Source organism: Callospermophilus lateralis, chromosome X (genome assembly GCF_048772815.1).
Source record: "Callospermophilus lateralis isolate mCalLat2 chromosome X, mCalLat2.hap1, whole genome shotgun sequence".
NCBI lineage: Eukaryota > Metazoa > Chordata > Mammalia > Rodentia > Sciuridae > Callospermophilus > Callospermophilus lateralis.
The window spans coordinates 124,331,521-124,353,623 of record NC_135325.1 but is presented as its reverse complement, the minus strand read 5'-3'; positions in this window follow the sequence as shown (position 1 = coordinate 124,353,623).

Sequence of the window (22,103 nt, the reverse complement as noted above, 5' to 3'; positions counted from 1 at the left end):
GCTACTGTGTCACTATTTCACTATTTTTATTACTAAGATTTTTGTAATAATTCTTTTTAATTTTTTTCAGTGCATTATGATTATACATAATATTGGGGTTCATTGTTACATATTCATATATGCCCATAGCATCATTTGATTTAGTTAATTCCCCAGTACTTCCCTCCCTTCCTTCCTCCTTTCCCCTGTTCCCCTTCTTTTCCTCTTCTTATTTTTGTTCTATTTATTTACACACACACACACACACACACACACACACACACACACACATATATATATATATATATATATATATATATATATATATATATATTAATTGGTACATTATAATTGTACATAAAAGTGGGATTCATTGTGGTACATTCATAAAAGCATGGTAATTGAATGTGTGTGTGTGTCTGTGTGTGTCTGTGTACAGTTGATGGACCTCTTTATTAATTTATTTTTATGTGGTGCTGAGGATCAAACCCAGTGCCTCACATATGCTAGGCAAATGCTCTACCACTGAGCCACAACCCCAGCCCCTTGGTTGATTTTATTATCCAGTTTTTTCCTTTCCCTCACTTCCTCCCTCCTCCATGGTATCTTTTCTCTACTCTACTGATTTCCCTTCAGTTTTCATGAGATCTCCCTTTCAAATTCCTGTTTACTCTCTAGCTTCCACATATGAGAAAAAACACATGACCCTTAATTTTCTGAGTCTGGCTTTATTTGTTTAGTATACTAGTCTCCAGTTACATCTATTTACCAGCAAATGCCATAATTTGACTGTTATTTATAGCTGAGTAAAACACCACTGTGCATTTATACTACATTTTCTTTATCCATTTGTCTGTCAATGGTCACCTAGGCTGGTTCCATAACTTGGCTATGGTGAATTGCACTGCTGTAAACATTGGAATGCATATATGGCTATAGTATGCTCATTTTAGTTCTTTTGGATAAATACCAATGAGTGGGATAACTGGATCAAATGGTGGTTCCATTTCTAGTTTTTTGAGGAATCTCCACACTGCTTTCCAAAGTGGTTGTACTAATTTGCAGCCCTACCAACCATTGTCTGCGTTCCTATCTCCCCATATCCTTGCCAACATTTATTGCTATTTCTATTTTTGATTGCCACGCTAACTAGGGTTGGATGAAATCTCAGTATAGTTTGCTCTGCATTTCCCTGATTGCTAAGGATGTTGAATACTTTTTCATACATGCATTGGCCATTTCCATTTCTTCTTTGGAGAAATGTGTTTAATTCATTTGCAGCTTTGTGTAGTGCTTCTGAAAGATGGCTTCTGATTATTTTCAGAACATTTTGAAGACTGTTGCATTTTCACAATAATTTTGCAAGCAGTTACTGTTTTATATATCATTTGAAAAATGTTTGTCCTTAAACCTCAGTTTTAGAAATGTGGACATGAAGCTATGCAGTGAGCTTTCAAAATAAACAAATTGCCACTGAGTGTCCATTAGCATCCCATATTTCATTGATGCCCACCATTTTTGTATGTTTCCTGGGGTAGAGTGATGGGAATACCTTTACAGCAATTGTGTAACAGAAATACTCCCAATCTCAAGGCATGAAAGTTTGGTTACTTTTTCATCAGATTGTAGCAAAAAACTATTTTTCTCTGCAAGCAACCAGTAGTTATCAGAAAGTCCTGCTTTGTTCTTAATGTTACCTCCAAAATGTACTATTAAGATTTTTTTTCAATCAGCCTCCTTTTAACATGTCACAGCTGTTTTTCCTTCTTGTTTGAAGATATTTTTTTAAAAAAATTCTTTTAGTTGTCAATGGACCTTTGTTTTACTTACTGATTTATATGTGGTGCTAAGGATTGAACCCAGTGTCTCACACATGCTAGGCAAGTGCTCTACCACTGAGCCACAACACCAGCCCTTGTTTGAACATCTTGTATAAGCATATGATAAAATATTTCCCAGAACCCTTTTACATCATGCAATTTATGTCCTATCTTCCTCCTGAGGACCTGGAATTCTATGTTACTTATGGAATTTTAAGTATTGACTTCTTTGGGGGGGGGAGTGGAAATAGAGAGGGTGACCCTAGTTTTTGTTAGTTTATTACAGGGTATAAAGGTTCTTTTACCCTGACTATGGGATGTAAGGTGTACACCTATTAGTAATAATTTCAGAGCAAGGTCTGGCATTTCTATAGTCACATGACTAAGAGAGATTCCAGAAAGTAAGAACAGGAAAAAAAATGGAAGAAATCACCAAAATAATAATATAAGAAAATTTTCTTTGAAGAAAAACTTTCAAAGAGTCTACCAAGTGCCCAGAATAGCAAATGAAAATATAGAAGCCATCCAAAGCTTATTAACATGAAATTCCAAAACACCAATGATAAATGGTAGATTCTAAATGCATCCAAAACAGACATAAAAATGGTGAACAGGTATATGAAAAATGCTCAATGTCTCTAATTACTAGGAAAGTGAAAATAAAAATTGTGATAATATATCCAGTTAAAATGACTATTATCATTCTAACCAGATCTATGCACACATACTTTGTGTAATGACCAAATCATGGTAATTATCATATCTATCACCTGAAACATTTATTATTTCTTTGTGGTGAAACATTCAAATGTTTTCTTAGTATGTTCTTTGAGACTTAAACTGAGGAAGAGGAAGACATGAGAATCAGGACACAGTCAATCCAATTGAGATCCATGAAAGGAATCCCTGAGGTGATGGCCAAGGGATGGGAGCAATCAGCCCTCACGGGTGGAAGAGGACAAAAAGTTTCAGAAGGGAGCATCTGGGAGTAAAGGAGATTCCAGAGATTTATTTGGATTCTTAAAAACATGAATCTTGCTAAGGAGAAGAAGGCAACAAAGGAAGGAACGAGAAATGCAAATAGAGTCTCCTGGAAAGCAAAAATATTGCATTATGTGAAGAAAATAACAATACATTACTGAGCTGTGCAGTAAGCAATGTTTAATAGCTAGAATAATATAAAAACTGTACACTGATTTTCAACTTTTATAATCACCTTTAGAAAAAGCACCTACAGAAGGGAATAGAAATGAGATCAACTCTGACAAAAGAGAAAATATAAAAACAGAGGCAGCAGAAAAGACTGTTAAGGAAAAAAACATTATGACACTTGTTCAAGTTCGCAAGGCAGACTTTATTCAAGGGGATAAATGGCGAGAAGTATGGGGACCATAGGAACAGAATTTTTCATTAAGAGGGAGATAGAACTCAGACTCCAGTAAGGACAAGTGGGGATTTATAACCAAGCAGCAGAGTGTGGGGGTCAGTGAATGGAAAATTATAGTCATCTATTACACCAGGGCATTTTCAATCAATGACAAACTGGGTATACCACAGTGATCCCATGAGATTATAATAGAATTGAAAAAATACTGTCACTGTACTGTAGCCTGATGCATCATGAGTGTTTTCAGTGATGCTGGTAAAAACCACCTTGCTGCACTGCCAGTTGTATAAGTATAGCACAGACAATTATATACAGTACATAATACTTGGTAATGCTAATAAAATTACATTACTGGTTTATATATTTACTATTCTTTCTTTTTTGTTAACGTATCAATTCTACAGAATCATGGCTTTCATTCTGGCATATTTGTATAGATGAATAACATTCTTTGATTATTTCTACCTTCCCTATTACCCTCTTGTTCTCCCTTCCCCCTCCCCCAGATACCATTCTTCTTCTCTAATAGTCTCCCTTCTAATTCATATTTTTCCCTCCTAGATTCAACATAAGAGAGAAAACATGTGTTACTTGTATTTCTGAGTTTGGTATATTTCGCTTACCATAATGATTTCCAGTTCTATTCACTTCCTGCAGATGACATGATTTTGTTCTCCTTTTTATGAATTATACTTCATTGTGTTATACACCATATTTTAAAAGTCTATTTCTTGATGGGCACATAAGCTGATTCCATAACATGGCTATTGTTAATTGTGCTACTATACACACAAATATGCAGTTATCTCTAAAGTATGCTGACTTTAAATATTTTGGGTATATACAGAGGAATGAGTGATGTAGATGGATCATATGATAGTTCTGTTTTTATTTTTTTTGAGGAAACTCCATACTGGTTTCCATAGTGGCTACCTTTTGTCCTTGTTTTAGAGTGTACTCCTTTTACTTCTTCAAAAAAGTTCCCTTTGAAACCATCTGCTATACTACACTGGCAGCATCTCATACATGTCATGTTTACCATGACACTTGATTTCATTAAGAGGCCATGTTGAGTGACTGACCTGAATTATATAGGTTGGTGTAAGTATGCACTTTAGTGTTCAAACAATGAAGGAATCACTAAATAAAACATTTCTCAAAACATGTCCCTGTTGTCTAAGCAAAGCATGACTGCACCAAGGATAAGGAGGTTTCTGATAAAATTAACTTGATAAGATCATTGCTGAAGGAAGTTTCAGCTGTCTAAAGTTTTGGTTAAAGGACAGAGTCTTTGTGGAGTGGATAGAGAGATAAAAGGAAGAGTAAGAGAGTGTTATATCTTCATTCAACCTAGAGAGTCAAGGGATTTTACCTATTGCTTAGGAACAAAAAAATGGAAGTGTAAGTACAGGAACTCCTCATTATCTGAATCTAATCCATTCTTGAAAACATGTTGGAAAGCAAATATTCAGATAGCAGCACAGTAATTTCCATGATTTAAATGGAAATAAAAACACTGCATTTGCTGCCCATTAAAAAATCCATTTTCTTAAATATTTCTAAAACACTCTGAAACATTTATATAACAACCAACCAAAGTTTTCTGCATAATATAAAACATTTTAAACACCAACTATCTAATTATTTAAGAGTTACAGAACTCATTGGTGGGTATATTTGCATGCAATAGGCAATAATACTGTGGAGTACTGAATATATACTTAATTTTACCTGTGCCCTTCAATGACATGAACTTCAATGTAAATAAATAATGTAATGAGACATTACATATAATAACTCAGACCTGGGTTTGATAGTTCTCTTAGGAACCTGGCAAAAGCAAAGACTAGTACCCATTAAGGATTAAACCCAGCTGGGTATGGTGGTGCAGGCCTGTAATCCCAGCAGCTCAGCAGGCTGAGGAAGGATCACAGCCAGCCTCAGCAACTTAGTGAGGCCCTACATAGCTTAACAAGACCCTGTCTTTAAATAAAAAAGGTCTGGGGATGTGGCTCAGTGGTTAAGTACCCCTGCGTTTAATCCCTAGTTTCAAAAAACAAAACAAAAACAATAAACAAAAGAAAAAAAGAGAGAAAGAAAAAGAAAATAAAAGACTGAATCCTCAGGACAAGGTTGGGACAGTGAGAGCAATAGTACCCGGCATATTTAAACAAGGCCCTACACTCTTGCAGGGAGTTATGGTTTGGATGTGAGGTGTCCCCCAAAAGTTCACATGTGAGACAGTGCAAGACGGTTCAGAGGAGTAGTGATTCGGTTGTGAGAGTCTTAACCCAATCAGTCAATTAATCCCCTGATAGGGATTAACTGAGTGGTAACTGGAGGCTGGTGAAGTATGGCTGGAGGAGGTGGGCATGGGGGCCTGGCTTTGGGATTTATATTTGTATCTGATGAATGGAGTCTCTCTCTCTCTCTGCTTCCTGATCATCCTGTGAGCTGCTTCCCTCTGCCACAGTCTTCCACTATGATGTTCTGCCTCACCTTGGGCTCTGATGAATGGACGTGGCCTTGTATGGACTAAGCCCTCTGAAACTGTGAGTCCCCAAATAAACCTTTCCTCATCTACAATTGTTCTGGTCAGGTCTTTTAGTCACAGTGGTGAAAAAGCTGACTAAATCACGGAGTCATTCACAGCTTAAACATTTTGGCTGACATTGCATGAGGATTCACTAGAGCAAATTCCTACTTCAGAGACTGAGTTTTCGATAAACCCCTTCATAAATGGTTATAACTAATCTGTATATGAGAGCTCATAAATCTAAGTAAAGATAACCTATAAAGGGAGCACACAAGGTCTACAGCTGTATGGGGCCAGTGGAGGGGGGGAATTTGTGGGGACAATGCTAGTGAGTCAAAGCCTCGCTTTCTAGAGTTGTTGATAAATACCATAAAAATGATGAAGCACTAAACATCAGCATAAGATGATGACTTACAGATGTGGTATGAGACACCAGAATATAAAAAGTGAAATTAGCTAAGAGTTCCAAGTGGTCCTTGTGTTAAGCAGGACTGGGGTCTGTAGAGAACTATTGCTTTGTCTTATTACTCTTGACCTTGATTCTAAAACCCCCAGTGCTTATATTCTTTGCTAAAAATACCTTTAATATTTCTTTTTTTTTAAAAGAAAAATCTGGTCAAGTCATGGCAAAGCTAAAATACCCTTGAAGGTTACCCTACTCCACTACCTTCTTCCCTTCATGAAAAAATTCACCCTTCTTAATTTGTCATGATCTGGCTCTAGATTCTCTCTCCAGTCTCAATGTCTTGCCCCCATAGAATTGCTTGTGTTTATTTGAGTGTACCACGCTTATTCATGTCTCTGTGCTCTGTACTGGCTTCTCCTTATTCCTAGACCACTTTATCCTCTCCTTCATCTCTCTGACTCCTTTACACCTATAAGAGCCTCAGTTTTGGGAAACCTACCCTAAGCCCTCAGGACAAGTGTAGCACTCTTCACTTGTTTCCCCATAGAATTTTTCACACAACTCTATCCTAAAACCTTCCCTATTTTGTGTTCTTGGCTCCTTTGTCAAAGATCCATTGACTGTAAATGTGTGGATTTTTTTTCTGGGCTGTCTTTGCCATTCCATTAATCTAAGTTTGTTTTTATGCCAGTAATATACTCTTTTATAGTACATTTTGAAATTAGGGGTGTGATGCCTTCAGAGTTGTTCTTCTTACTCAAGATTGTTTTGGCTATTTGGGGCTCTTTATAAGGTTCCATATAAATTTTACATTTTTTTTTTAATTTCTGTGAAAAAAGCCATTGATAGGGCTTGCATCGAATCCATAGGATGTTTTGAGTAGCTGGACAGTTCAATAGTATTAATTTTTCCGGGATTCTCCTCACCTCTCTGGATGCTCTTTAAGTGTGAAAGTTTGTCAGGGAGTGACAACAAAGATCCAGTAGGCCAGAAAACTCCAAATCATTGGTCTCTGTTGGAGTACAGAATAGGAAAAGAAGGTGAAAGGCTCGTATATTCAGTTTTGTACTGTCATTCTATTGATTAAAGTTTTCCAAGGCTCCCCATTGCCCTTAACATGAAATTTTTACCAGTCTTTGAGAAAAAAAAAAAACTGTCTACTTTCAGTTTCCCAAAGATGAGTAGTTCCTGAGGAATAAGCACATATTCTTCCATTTAATGTGGATCTCTCTCTCTTTCTCTCTCTCTCTCTCTCTCTCTCTCTCTCTTTCTCTCTCTCTCTCTTACACACACACACACACACACACACACGCACACACACATTGCTACTTCTTAAAAGGCATCTTCCCTGAATTTCACTTTCAGTAAGATTTGGATCTTCCTGTGAACCCTCAGCAACCCTGCATCATCTATTAAAAACATTATCCATAATTGGTAGTTATATACTCATATACAAATTATTTGAGAAATCATGTGACATTTTACCCAATGATGTATGACTATAAACTCCCTGAAGAAAGAAAAGTGTCTATGGTTCTCACCATTCTTTCTCCAATACCTAGTAGAAGGAACTACAGCTAGGAGGAAGTCAATACATATTTGTTATATGAATGAACAAATGAAATTCTTAGGCTTAGTTTCTCTACCTGTAAAATGGAGACAAAATGATCTTCCATTCAAGAATAATTGCAAAGTTCTGCATATTTACATGGTATTTGTAGAATAAACAAAGTATCGAATGTTTAATTTCATGAAGACATCAAGGTAGATAAGTTCCAGGGGAAAGTCCTTTGATTCATTAATGAATGTGGAGAATTGTATTGAAGCCATAGTGCAACTTCTTGGAAAGCAAATGGTTAAGTAAAAGAGAGTGACAAATTTATAATTGGAGGAGTGACATGATTGACACATTTAAAAAAATCCGAGATGAAGACAGATGTGTCTGTTTGTGTGCTAATAGAAAAATCTAGTGGAATGGGAGAGTGTAAAAATCAACCAGACATTATGCTGAATGAAAAAAGTTGGTGACAAAAGGACATGGTTCCTAGTATAGTCCAACTCATTAATGTAAAAAATTACAATGGCTTTTGCCTTGGAATGAGAGAAGGGGAGGGGAAATATGGAATTACTATTTCATGGGTACAGAGTTTCAGTTTCATAAGGTAAAACCAGTTCTGATAATGGATGATGGTGACAGTTGCACAACAATGTGCATTTAATGCTGCTGAACTGTAGACTTGTAAAGGAATTGTATGTTACACATTAGGAAAGTGAGGTGTGAAACCTAAACTAGATTTATTTATAGTTTTGATAATGTATCATTATTAAAATTTTGAAAATATGACTGTTCTAAAAATACAGAATAATCATGCATTAAAACCTTAAAAATCCAAAGAGATGGCTCCCCAACTCCTTAGAAATGGCTTTGACATATTAAGGACAAACTCTTCTGCCTTGTGACCGCATACTGTGGTGGATGTGACCCTGCTCCCTTAGCCTCCGCTGATTGATCTAAGTGTAGGTACTTGACACAATATGTGACCTTTCAAACTTGATATAAAATGTGTCTCTTTAGTGGGCTCAGAAAGGAACATGAGACTCAGTAAGAGTGTATAACACAAAGGGGAGAAGGACAGTCTTCTCTACCTTTGAAAGAGTAACATTTAGTTCTATCTCTGTGAGAGCTCACAGAGGCAACAAATGGACCCTGCCTATGCCCAGAAGAAAAACATGAAAGACAACAATTCCTGGCAAAATAATAGTCCTGCCAGGATACTCTATATCTGGCAGAGCCGTGCTTAATGGTCACTGGATGGGTTTGCTATTCAGAGCTGTGTAAAACTGTATCTGCTTTAACTAATAGTGGCTGTAGCATAGGCTCAGGTGGAGGAGTGGCAAACTGTGCAGTGGAGTCCTAGAGGAAACAAATTGTAAGCCCACAGACATACCTAAAAATGATTGAGGTGGACTTTACAGGAAACGTTAGTGAAATTGTAATTATGACTTCAGTGTGACTTCATTTGTCCTCATAAATCAGTAGAGATGCCTACTAATATGGTACTGTAGCCAGCACAGTGGTCTGTGACCCTGGGAACTCAATATGGAGTGCTGGACAGCTAATTACCTGGGATAAGCCCTTTCATTCTTCCAGAAGGGATGCTATTGAAATTCCGCCTGTAATAGGACTAGTGGTTCCTTTCTTAGCAGGGGACTGACAACACCTCAAAGTTCCCAAGGTCTCCCACAGTTGAGCCATTACCATTCCAAAATAAGTCCCAGAAACAGTTGGCACCACCTCAAATTCTGACTTCTAGACACCAAGAAGCCTGTTCTTTCTCCCAATAGAGGACAGGGTATGGAGATCGCCCTCCACTGCAGTGCAGGACCACTCTCTGTGTCCAGTGACACTGGGGCCTGAGCACACCTCTCTGTGGGAAGATGGGCAGAACAGGAAGTTAGGGCTAAATTGTGATCCCCTAAAATTCATATGTTGAAGTCCTAACACCTAGTACTTTGGAATGTGACTATATTTGATGATACAGTATTTCAAAGGTAAGGTAAAATGAGCTCATGACCATGGGCTATAATTCAATATGGCTTCTGTCCTCTTAAGAGATGAGTACACACACAGATAGGGGGATGATCATATGAAGACAGAGGGAAAAGAAAGCTATCTGTAAGCCAAGCAGTGATGACTCAGGAGAAACCAAGCCTACTGATACTTTGATATTGAACCTCCAGCCTTCAGTTCTGTAAGGAAATAAATTTCTGCTTAAGCCACCCAGAGTGTATTATTTATTATAATAGCCCTAGAAAACTAATACACTGGAGAGTCTGTATTTTCTCTTCTCATACTGTTCCTTGGTTATTTGAGTCCTCCCTTCTCCATACTCAATCTTGAGCATGTATCAGTATGGTATCAGGAGTGTTCATTAAAACATAGACTACTAGGCAGACATGGTGGCGTAGGCCTGTAATCCTAGTGACTCAGGAGGAGGTTGAGGCAGCAGTATTACAGTTTGAGGCCAATCTCAGGAACTTAGCATAGTACTGTCCCAAAATAAAATACAAAATACTGGGAATGTACTTCAGTATTAAATGCCCCTATGTTCAATTGCTAGGACAAACAAACAAATACTCTCCATAAAACAAAAAATAAGCAAACACCACTAGTAACAACAACTTCATCAAAACCACCACACATATAGACTACTGGACCTCATACCAGAGTTTCTGATTCTGTAGATCTGGGATGAGGCCAGAGAATCTACATTTTTAAAAAAGTAAATTAATTAATTTATTTTAATCAGGTATATATGACAGCAGAATGCATTTTGATTCATTGTACACAAATGGAGCACAACTTTTCATTTCTCTGGTTGTATACAATGTAGTGTTGCACCATATGTGCAGTCATACATGTACCTAGGATAATAATGTCCATCTCATTCCACCATCCTTCCTGCCCCCATGCCCCCTCCCATCCCTTCCTCTCCTTTGCCCTATCCAAATTTCCTCCATTTTCCTCATGTCTCTCCCATTATGGAACAGCATCCACTTATCAGGGAGAACATTCAGCCTTTGTTTTTTTGGGATTGGCTTACTTCACTTAGCATGATATTCTCCAACTCCATCCATTTACCTGCAAATGCCATAATTTTGTAGAATCCACATTTTTAATAAACTCTCACAGGATGGTCATGTTGCTGGTCCAGGGACCGCACATGTAATATTGTGGGATTGGTCTCAAGGCTTGATGCACAAAGAGCTGATAACTCATGTATGACACACCTTGCAAGATAATGGTGATCATAAAGAATGATGACTACACAAAGAGAACACAGTAACCACAAGTGGCACTCTGGGTCCCTCCCCAGCTTGGCTCATGATACTATAAGCAGAAACCTATAAGTTGCCATGCTGGCTACCTTCTAGGAAGTGAGTTGATATCAGATGGGGTGGCATTGGTCAAACACACTCAAAGGTGACCTTCAATGGTTCATGCCTTTATCTATCTAATCCTTTCCCCCACAGTGTGGGGGAGCATTCCAAATGAGCTTCTAAACAATAGAATGTGGAAACGGTAATGGGATGGCTCTTCCACAATGATGTTACATTATTTAAGACTCTTTTCTAGCAGGCTGGAGAGGTCCACTACCCTGAGAAAGCAAACAGCCTCTAGGACTTAAAGAAAGCCCAAAAAATCCAGAGCCCTCAGTAATACAGTGCAAGGAAAAGAATTTTGCCAGTCCTTGTGAAAGCTTGGAAGAGGATCCCAGGCTCCTGGTGAGAATGTAGCCTGGCAATCACCTGCAGAGCAGCTTTGTGAGACCTTGAGCAGAGGACCCAGCTAAGCTGTACTCAGACCTCTGACCCATGGAAAATGAGAAAATAAAGATGTGCGGTTGACAGCTACTAAATTTGTGGCAATTTGTATGCAGCAATAGGAAACTAATGGGGAGAGGAAGATAGAGGATAAATATAATCAGTTGCTGTCCAACAAATAGACTGGTAACTTTTCTGTACATGATTGCTTCATTTTCAGGCCTGAGGCAAATGGTTGCTTCTGAGGAGGCCCCAAAATTGCAAAGCTTGAGAACATCAGGCTGGGCCTGAAGTGGAGGCTGATGCAAACACCTTTTTGCACAGAATTAATTGGCAACTTTGAGCATTCTAACTTTAGCAGCACCACCTCAGCATCTCACCACACTTGACATTCAGTGACTCAGGAACCCAGGAGTCAGCTCATGTGCTTGCAATAGGGACAGGGCTTGTGATATGTAATGGGCTAAAAGCTACTGGTTTAAACTAAAGGAATGACAGACTGGGATGTTAATTTAGTTGCCCTCATGCTTGGGTTGCAGTTCTTTCTGCTATTTGGGGATGGTTTTGGGGTGGAACCCTGGTGCCCACTGTGATATGGACTATATTTTCTTGCACAGGCTTGTCCACTCACAATTTTCTTATAAAATCCAGTACTCAGAGTCAGAGTTCATCATTTGTTTCTCCAAATTTAGTGAAAGGAAATTCATGGGAAAATTCTGTAACAAATTGATGAAGGAGAGTGTGTAGCATGGCATTGTATTTGCTATTCAAGATGCATGATGCATGTGTCTGACACCGCTGAGCAGGTTCTGAACATTTCTCTCATCCTTTCTAGGGATCTTAATGAAGTTCTTTTCTTCCCTAGGACTTTTCTCCCATGAGGACTGTTGTTTAAATTTGCTGGGACTGCCATAGTAAGTATACAAATGACAGAGTGTCATTATCTCAGTGTCCTGGAGGCTAAGTCTGAGATCAAGGTATGGGCAGGGTTGTTTCTTCTGAGGCCTCTCTCCTTGTTTTGTAGATGCCATCTTTTTCCTGTGTCCTCACATTATTCTCCCCTGTATCCATCTGTATCCTAATCTCCTCTTCTTATAAGCTTATCAGTTTTCATATGGGATCTTATCCCTTATGATGATATCAATTTTCTTGAGCTGGTATAAGAAATAACCACAAATGAAGTGGCTTAATCAACAGGAATATTTTGTCCCACATTTGTAGAGGCAGAAGTGTGAGATCGAGGTATCATCTGGGTTTGTTTCCTTTGAGGATTATGAAAGAAGGATCAGTTCCATGCCTCACTTCGGTTGATAGATGCATCACCCCAATCTTTGCTTTTGTCTTCACATAGTGTTCACCCTGTGTGAGTGTCTGTGTCCACATTCCCCCATCTTATAAGGATAGTGATCACATTGAATTAGGGACCCAACCCACTCCACTATGATTTCATTGTAATTCAACTAAATGTACCTTTAGTGACTCTATTTCAAAATAAGGTCACTTTCTTGGGTATTGGGGGTTAGGATTTCAGCATGTGAATTTGGGGGGACAAAATTCAGTTTATTACAGATGGTATTATTGGCAAGAAGCCAGATCTGGGATGAACTGTAAGGTCGAACACTGCTCCTCTGATGGGGAGAGTATATTGTCCCATGTTTGGTATAGCCAACTTGATATAGTTATTGGCCTAATGGGACTTATAATCTTTTCTGTGTACCAGATGTTCTCTTTCAGTCACCATTACTCTTATGACAACCACAGTCTTTGAGTTAAATGATGTGTCTGAAATGTCTACAAGCAGTGCCCCCTCCCCATCAAATTCATACATTGATATCCTAACTCTCAATATTTCTTGCACATAATACAGACTGATGACAGTTTGGTGGATCTTTTGAGTTCTGTGGTTAATCAGAGATCTAGCTCCACTGTAACTAGAACCTTTGGAAATCCTCTACTGGACTCTCTGTACAGTAGGTCATATCCTCCTCTAGTTAGCATGTTTCATAACACATTTAAGAGAAAAATCAAGAAAAATATTTCCTATAACCAATTACCTATTTCTTTTTTGTATTTGTTCTAATGAGTTATACATGAAGGTAGAATGTATTTTGATACATCATACATAAATGGAGTATGACTTCTCATTCTTCTGGTTGTACATGATGTAGAGTTATATGGTCATGTAATCATATATGCACATAGGGTCCAATTATCCATTTCTATTATATGTTTTTGAAAATGATTTTATTTTCTCTATATAACTTATGTTAACTGCTGGGATATCATTGATTTAAAGTAAAGCTGAAGCCAGTTTCTTTCTACTGGATTGGACAAGGAGGTGAGGATAAATCTCTGTTTGAACTTCTCTTCTGAGTCTATGTTAGGCTTTGTCTCACTGCCTCTCTCTGTCTCTCCTTTGTGCTATTCTATCTCTTCTCTTCTCTGGGAGTGCAGAAGTATCAGTTCCCAGCTGGGTGCAGTGGGACATGCCTATAAATCCAGGGGCTTGTGCAGTTTGGGGGTGGAGGAAGAAGGATCACTAGTTCAAGGTCAACCTCAGTAATTTAGTGAGACTCTCAGCAACTTAGCAAATATACTGCTACCACAAAATGTTCACAAATGTTGTATGAAATACAATAAATCTCTTAAATGAGTTCAAGGGAAAGTATCAAGCTAGTACCAGGTGTCCTGAATGGAGGTGAGCATATGCATGTGTAGAAGATAGACTTTGTTTTCTTCAGAGACCCATTCAGGTCTGGCATTGGATTCCCTTCCAATTCCACTGCCAGCACCACAGAGGTACTCTCAGGCCAGTATATGCTAAAGACCAGTGCCGGGAAGTGATGCTGGAGCTCGCCTTTCAGTAGACCTGTGTTGAGATTAGCTTCCTGACATTGATCAGGAAGTCTTTCAGAAAATGGCCTTAGACATTTTCAGCTTTGAGGATTGTGTCAGAAAACTGGGGGTGAGAGTTAATTTCTAGCTTAAAGAAAATTTTGAGTCATGGAGCTCAAGCCTCAATAAGTGCTTTGCTTGTAGCCCAGTTTTGTTTAAATGGGAGTATTTAAGTACTTTTTTAAGGGTTAGGGTTTTTAATCTTTTGAAATGTTACTGGATTTTCTTACCCTGAATGTCATTCCAGGTAAGGTGATCTTTCCAGTTCCTTTTCCAAACACCACTAATAGTCCAATCTCCTAGATAGAATTTTTTAATGATGTATGCAATTTATGCCACTAATTCTCAACTGGCTATGTTTAGATGATAAAGAAGTAATGGGACAGAGTTTATTCAAATTACTCATCCATTTGTTTCCTCCCCTCCCCTGATATCCTTCCCATCCCCTTCATTTGAAAAGGACTAATCTATGCAATAATTATTACTCTTCTCATTCATAATTTCAGTGGTTTAGGGGCCTTCACACTTAGTTTTGAAGTTCTTTCAATGGGAACATTCTCATGGGCTTGAACTTGAAGTAGATTTCAGGAATAGTGGTTGCAGGCATTGAACTCAATATTTAAAGTCATTTGAGAACCACAATGTGTTCAATACAAGTTTAAGAGGTGTGCTAACTCATACCTGTAGGTCATTCTAGAGTTGAAAATTACTATTCTGTGGGGAGAACTAGCCCTTCAGAGGCACAGTGGCTAGAGCTTGGTACCAACTAGTGAAACCACCTTATGATAATTGCTGACTTTGTTGGAATGCAAGCCTTTATCTACCCTTTAAAGTTCCTATCATTGTACTTGGGCTACTTGTTGGGAGACTCAGTACCTATCCAGGCTTGGAACCTTGTCATCCCCCTTCTGTAAACTATAATTGTTACTATACTGCATCTTTGTTTTTGTTTTATTCAGTTTGTGTCCCTGTGACCAAAATAACTTGGAGGAGGCAAGGTTTATTTTGGCTCACAGTTTCAGAGGTTCAGTCCATGGTCAGCTGACTCTATCATGCTGAGTCCAAGGTGAGGCAAAAATAATCATGGCCAACAGGGCATGGTACAGGAAAGCTGCTTAGCTCATGGTAATCATATCAGATTGTCTGTCAATACCTATAGAAAGGCTATCTTCCCTGTATCTTCCTTGCTCCACTGATCCTGTATATTTTCACATCTTGGTCCCATCCAGTCTCTCTTGTCCTATAGTGAACAAAGCCTCAATCAGCCCTATCCTCAGCTAGAATGGAAGTAAGCATAAACATGGAAGGATTGAGTTAGCTGAACCATAATTTTGCTTTTAGTTCTTTAGAATCACTTATAAATGTGTTATATTTATTTGCTCACACATCTGTATTTCACATTAGACAGTAAACTCTGTGAGAGTTATTATTCTGCCCACAGGACCTTGGTGTAGTGTAAACCCTCTCTGTATGTTGGTTGAAATAAAAATGAAAAATATCTAACTGGGAAAATGATTTCTCAGAAACAGGGTACCCTCAGGGCCTCCCCAGTGGTATTGTCAATGTCTTTGGAGGCCCATGAAACTGTGAAGACTGAAAGTTCTCTGAAGGTAGGTAATGAATGGGTGGGGATTTGCACCCATGAGACAATTCCTTCAAATTCCTCTTTCCTGTTGGATGTGAACTTATTTCCAGGATTTGCAAGAAGCTATGTTGAAGAGGAGAAAGGACAACTTGGGAAAAGCTGTTTCATTTTTAAAAGAAGAAAATACTCATTTTTAGAAAATGATTTTGAAGTCCATTATTGACAAACTAGCCAAATGTAATACAACTTTTGTGGGCATTTGTGGAGTGAGGCGACCATCAGTCAAAGAGAGCAGGGGGTTATGGAACACAGATCACTCAAAACAATCTTATTTTCTTCTTCTCTTTCTTTTTAATTGTTGATTTGGACCCTTACTATCTTTTTAGATCAGAAAAATGTTGAAGATAGTGTGTCTGTATTTCAATGAGGCATCTGACAAAACTCCCTCATGATATTTTCATAGACAGCATACAGAGAAGGGGGCTGAGGGGAAAATGATTAAGTCAATTTCTAATTGGTTGAATGTCTATACCTCAAATGGTCTGATTTTATCACCAATATTATTACCATTTTACAGAACAACAAATAAACACAGGGAAGTGCAATAAAAACCATGCTTTTATAATTAGCATTGGGATGTTTAAAAAATACTTTGTATAAATCCAAGGTATTCTTATTGATATATATTTTTTCTTTATGGGACATGCCAAAATAATCTAATGATCAGTCCTTTCTTCATCTTGCTTCACAATGAAATCAGTGCCCATTTGCCTATGAAGATCAATTTGAAGGAGAAAGTGAAAGAAAGATGGAAAACTCAGAGGCTGTTATATAAATGGATCACAATTTAAGTTACTGGATAACTGCCTATCGACAGATGCTTTAAGATGATTTAGTTCTGCCTCAATTGACATTAAAATAGAAACAGAACATGTGAAATCAGTGGAGCATCTCATTGGGCAAAATAAGCCCTGGGTGAGCAAGTTAACAATGCATCCTAGTTTGCAAGACATTCTTTCCCATAGACCACCTCATCCTTTCATCATGTGACATGATGGGTGTGAAAAGGAGGATGAGAACCTCACTGTGGTGTGTGTGTGTGTGTGTGTGTGTGTGTGTGTGTGTGTGTGTCTGTGTGTGTGTTTACATAATCTTATGCATGCACACATACACACACAGAAACCCATGCTGGGTGCAATTAAGGGATTACTGCCATTATGACTTATGCAACATGACACAAAGTAATCTAGCAATCAGGTTCCTCTCATTTTTGTCTCCTGAAGAGGCAGTCAAGTCATGTTTAACTATAATGATCAGTTTGAAGTAGAAACTGTGAAAAAGATAAAGAACATCAGAGGCTGCTGGATGATTATATCACAGGTATAGTTTGCATGATAATACTGGGTTATGAAGAATCTGAAATTAAGAGACATGAGATAATTTGTAAAACATTTTACACAGGTCATTTTATTTGATCTTACAACACTGACATGAAGTAAAAATTATGGATGGAAAAAATATATATATATATAGCTCCATTTTATAAATGAGGAAACTGACTACTGAGGAGTGGTAGAACTTTGCCCTAAGTTACTCCATGACAAAGCTAAGGCACTCCCAAGGACTCTAGAGTGTTCTTTATGTGACATTGCCATCCACTTTTGGGGGCTTTTCACATGTTCCCTCTCCATGTTCTTTCCATTGTTTTAATTTCCTTACCTTCTGATTTTTCCATTCTCCTGCCTTTGTCTCACACCTTCTTCCACTACTGATTTGGAAAAAATCCAATGCAGAAAATAGATGTGTGAGCTGGTGCAGAAAATCCATTTACATTTTCCAACTTAAACCCTAGGTGGAGAGCATGGATATGTGACTAATGTGTATATCACATGTATGTGTGAATGTAGGCCATGAGGAATGCAAAAAGTGAGGTTTAGGCTAGGGTTGACATTCATAAGTCAGGGGGGCAGGCCAAGAGCAGAAATTCAATCTCAATCATGGTTCCTTGTACGAGGTTTTTAAAAATTGGTTCTTTCTGGTTATGCATGACAATAGGATTCATTTTGACATAATTATAAAAGCATGGGATATAATTTGTTCTAATTCAGTCCCCAGTACTTACCCTTTCCCTTCCTCCTCCCTCCTCCTGTTCCTTTCCCTCTACTTTATTAATCTGTCTGCTATTTATAGATGTTTTTTTCCCCTTTCTTTACCAGGGATTGAACCCAGGGGCACTTAACCACTGAGCCACATCTCTAGTCCTTTTATTTAAAGTGTTTTCATTTTGAGACAAGGTCTTACTAAGTTGCTTAGGGCTTCATTAAGTTGCAGAGGCTGGCTTTGAACTTGTGATCCTCCTGCCTTAGCCTCCGGAGCTGCTGGGATTATAGGCATGAGCCACTGCACCTGTCTTATTTATAGTTTTTTTTTTTAAATTACTGTCTCATTGATATACACAACCACAGTGTGTGAGTTTTTATAATAGAATATCAGCTCTACCAATCACTTGACTAGTTTTCAAAGCATATAGATAGATGCCTGCACTCAATCAGTAATATAAACCATCACACTGATCACTGTTTAATAGTAAAACTTTGTCATTTGATCAAAAGCTATTTCTTCTACTCTGCAAAGTAATTATGGAAAAAAATACACACATTACTTGCCAAGGGATCCTACTTCAAGGGAGTAATTGTTGCGAGCCTGGCAGTGCTTGTCCATGTTGGCAATTCTTCAGCAGCTATGGTACTTGCAATCTCTACGTACCCTTTGCTGTGTAAGACTCACACTCCAGAAACTATTCATTTCACCCTTGTTTTCTCTGCAATTTGAATAAGCTTCCTACAAGTAGGCGTGTTTTGGTTATGGTATCATGTCATGAACAGCTCAGTATGATAAATAGAATTAAAGAGAATTATCATGATTTCCCACTAATTTACATGTTTTCCATAGAGAGTGAACATTTTACTAAATCAACTATGCATAAACAGTAACTAGTATTAGCATAAATATTAAATATAAATAGGATATAATTTAGAGAAAAATTTAGGGAGCTACAAACACCTGGGTACAATTAGACACCTTACTAATCTTTGTTACAGATTTTAATCCTTTTTCTTGTTTTGCTTTGAGCTTTAATGATAAAAATATTTAACTCTTTCTTTTTCCTATCTGCAGCATGAGGACTGACCTTGTATTTAGCATTCCAGCTGTTGGAGTGGAAGATCAAGATGATTTTTTTTTCTCTTTGATTCTGTGAATATTTCATAGAGTATTATTAATTTCCCCAAGTTTCTCTTTTTACAGAGACCTTTCTCTTTGTAAGCTATTTGACAAGAAATTAGGATAGAGTATGCTGGAGTGTCTCAAATTGAGGCCTCAGAATCTGAAATCTTGATTACTCTATCACCATCTCATCTTCAGTCTTGCATCCCTGCTATTTCTCATCCTCCATCTTCAGTGTGTAGCATGTCTTATCAGATCTTCCTCTAAACTATCTCTTCAGCTCACCTAATTTCTCCATATTCAGTGCCATCATCTTGGTTCCAAGCCACCAGACTGTTGTTCAGATTATGACAACAGTTTATGACCTAACCTCCTGGCCTTCTCCCTGGCTCCTTTAAATTCTGTTCTCCATGGCATAGCAGAATTATCTTTAAGAAAATGTAAGTAGTCCATTTTTATTCTCTTATCAAGATCCTTTGAATTCTTCTGATAGCATTTGAAATAAAATTTAAATTTCTCCTTAGGACCTGTAAGATTCTATACAGTCTAGTTTCTGCCTAATTTGTCAACATACATCTCCTTCACGGAACTGAAGCCTAGCTGGGTCTTCTATGTATTTGTTAATAAAAATTTATTCATATCTCAAGATTACCTTATAATTGATATTCTCTGCCTGAAATTTTCCCCCAAGTCTTTTGAATGCTTGGCTCCTATTGTGCTTCAGCTTTTTGCTTCCATATCCTTCCTCAGAGTATTCTTCTCTGACAACTGTGAACTAGCCTTGTGTTCCACTTAACTCTCTATTATACATCCCAGTTTTATTTTTTCATATCACTTATTAAAAATTATAATTATTTTATTTACTTATTTGTGTCTGGTCTGTCTACTGCTTACTAGATTATAAGGTCTTCGAAGACACGTACCTCATCTATATTGATATCTTTGTTCTTCAGAACCTTTGAGCTCCATTAGGAACTTAATAAATGACTTAATAGTTATTAAAGTTCATCTGAAGGAATAGAACATATCTACTACCTATATTTTGGGGGCAAGATGTTTCTTGAAAGACCACATGGTATCATTGTGGCTTTTCAAAAAAGTAGAACTTCTTGATCCATTTAAGCATTTCTTTGGATTTTATAATCAAATTGTGTGTGTAAGACCTTTCTTGCTTTATTGTTCCTGTGCCTTAAAGGACTTCCTCTGTCAATGATAGCTTCTAAATAGTGCCATGTTGTAAACAGGGCCACCAAGGAGATCTTTGTACACACTTTGCAGGACTTTCTAATTAACTATTGCACACTTGAGTTGAATGGGAGACCCAGAGTAGGGAGGGGATAGTTGTCAGAGAGCAACCCTCTTTTTCATTCTGAGTTGTACTGGGAGAAGCATATCTAGCACTTGCTGAGGAGGGAAGCTCTGAGATTAAAATCTGCAATTGATTGAATTATCTTGCAGTGGGTTTTTCTTGTTGCAAGTGACCTAAGTGCTGTGAGACACACTTGAGACATCATTAGGAGACAAAGACATAGTTGAAGACAGTCATGGGAGAATGGAGGAAACAATTTCATGTTTGTAACCCACTAACTGATGGTTTGTTTATAAAGAGATTATAGTTATAAAAACTAATGCTTTCTTAACACTAAAATTATAAAACCTGCATAATTTTTTTACTGAATTCTTAAAAATATCCATTTCTAGTTACACAATGCATACTCCTTCAGAATATGATCAGAAATGATATAGGTGGAATCGAAATGGTAGCTAGGTACATATCCTTTTCTGTTCTAAATTCCTTAACATGATAGAATAATATTTTAAAAATTAAATTTAAAATAAAAAAACAAGTGTAGACAACAAATACAAATCAACTTTGAATATCTAAGGAAATTTTTAAATTGACCATGGTTAAGGTAACAAATATTTCTAACACTTTACTAATCAGAATTGGCTAGATTGTGCTTCCATCACAAATACACTTGGAAATCTCAGGGACTGCACAAAATAAAGGAATCTAAAACGTAGCCCCAAATCCCAGTGGCTCAGGAGGCTAAGACAGGAGGATCATGAGTTCAAAGGCAGCCTCAGCAACAGCAAGGTGCTGAGCAACTCAGTGAGACCCTATCTCTAAATAAAATACAAAATAGGGCTGAGGATGTGGCTCAGTGGTAGAGTGCCCCTCGGTTCAAACCCTGGTATCAAAAACAAACAAGCAAACAAACAAAAAAACCAAACTAATAAACAAAAACATAGCCTGAAATAATTATACCCCTAATTGAAAACATACCCCATAAAACAATACTAGGCCCAAGAAATTTTATCATATATTCAATGAATGGATCATCCTTATGTAATATAAACAGTTTTAGAAGATAGAGAAATATATTAATGCCATCCCACTTAATTTTATAAACCTGGCAGAATAATGATTCCAAAAACAAAGATAACACATGAAAAAGGAACTATGGGTTTATTTCATGTTCTATAATAGCATAAACTTATTGAGTACATTCTATGGTGCTACTCACAGCATTGGTGGAATATCTTGTTTCATACTGAGCCTCCTGCTAAAAGTTGAAGCAGAATATTACAAAGCAGGAATGATCTGCAAGATCAAGAACACAGCAAGAACAGAAGTCCAGGAATGAGAGTTTGGCATTTGGTTCTACTTTAATCTCCTTTTTTTGGGGTGGGGGCAGGGGGAGACCAGGAAGTGAACCCATGGGTGCTTAACCAATGATTCACTTCCCCAGTCCTTTTTATTTTTTATGTTGAGGCAGGGCCTCACTAAGTTGTTGAGGCTGGCTTTGAACTTGTGATAGTCCTGCCTCAGCTTCTCAAGTTGCTGGGATTACAGACTCTGAAAAGTTATGGACAAGAGGCTAAACAGCTGATCTGAGCTTTTGGAGAGGCATGGAAATCAATAAGTTAAGTGCTTAATGTAT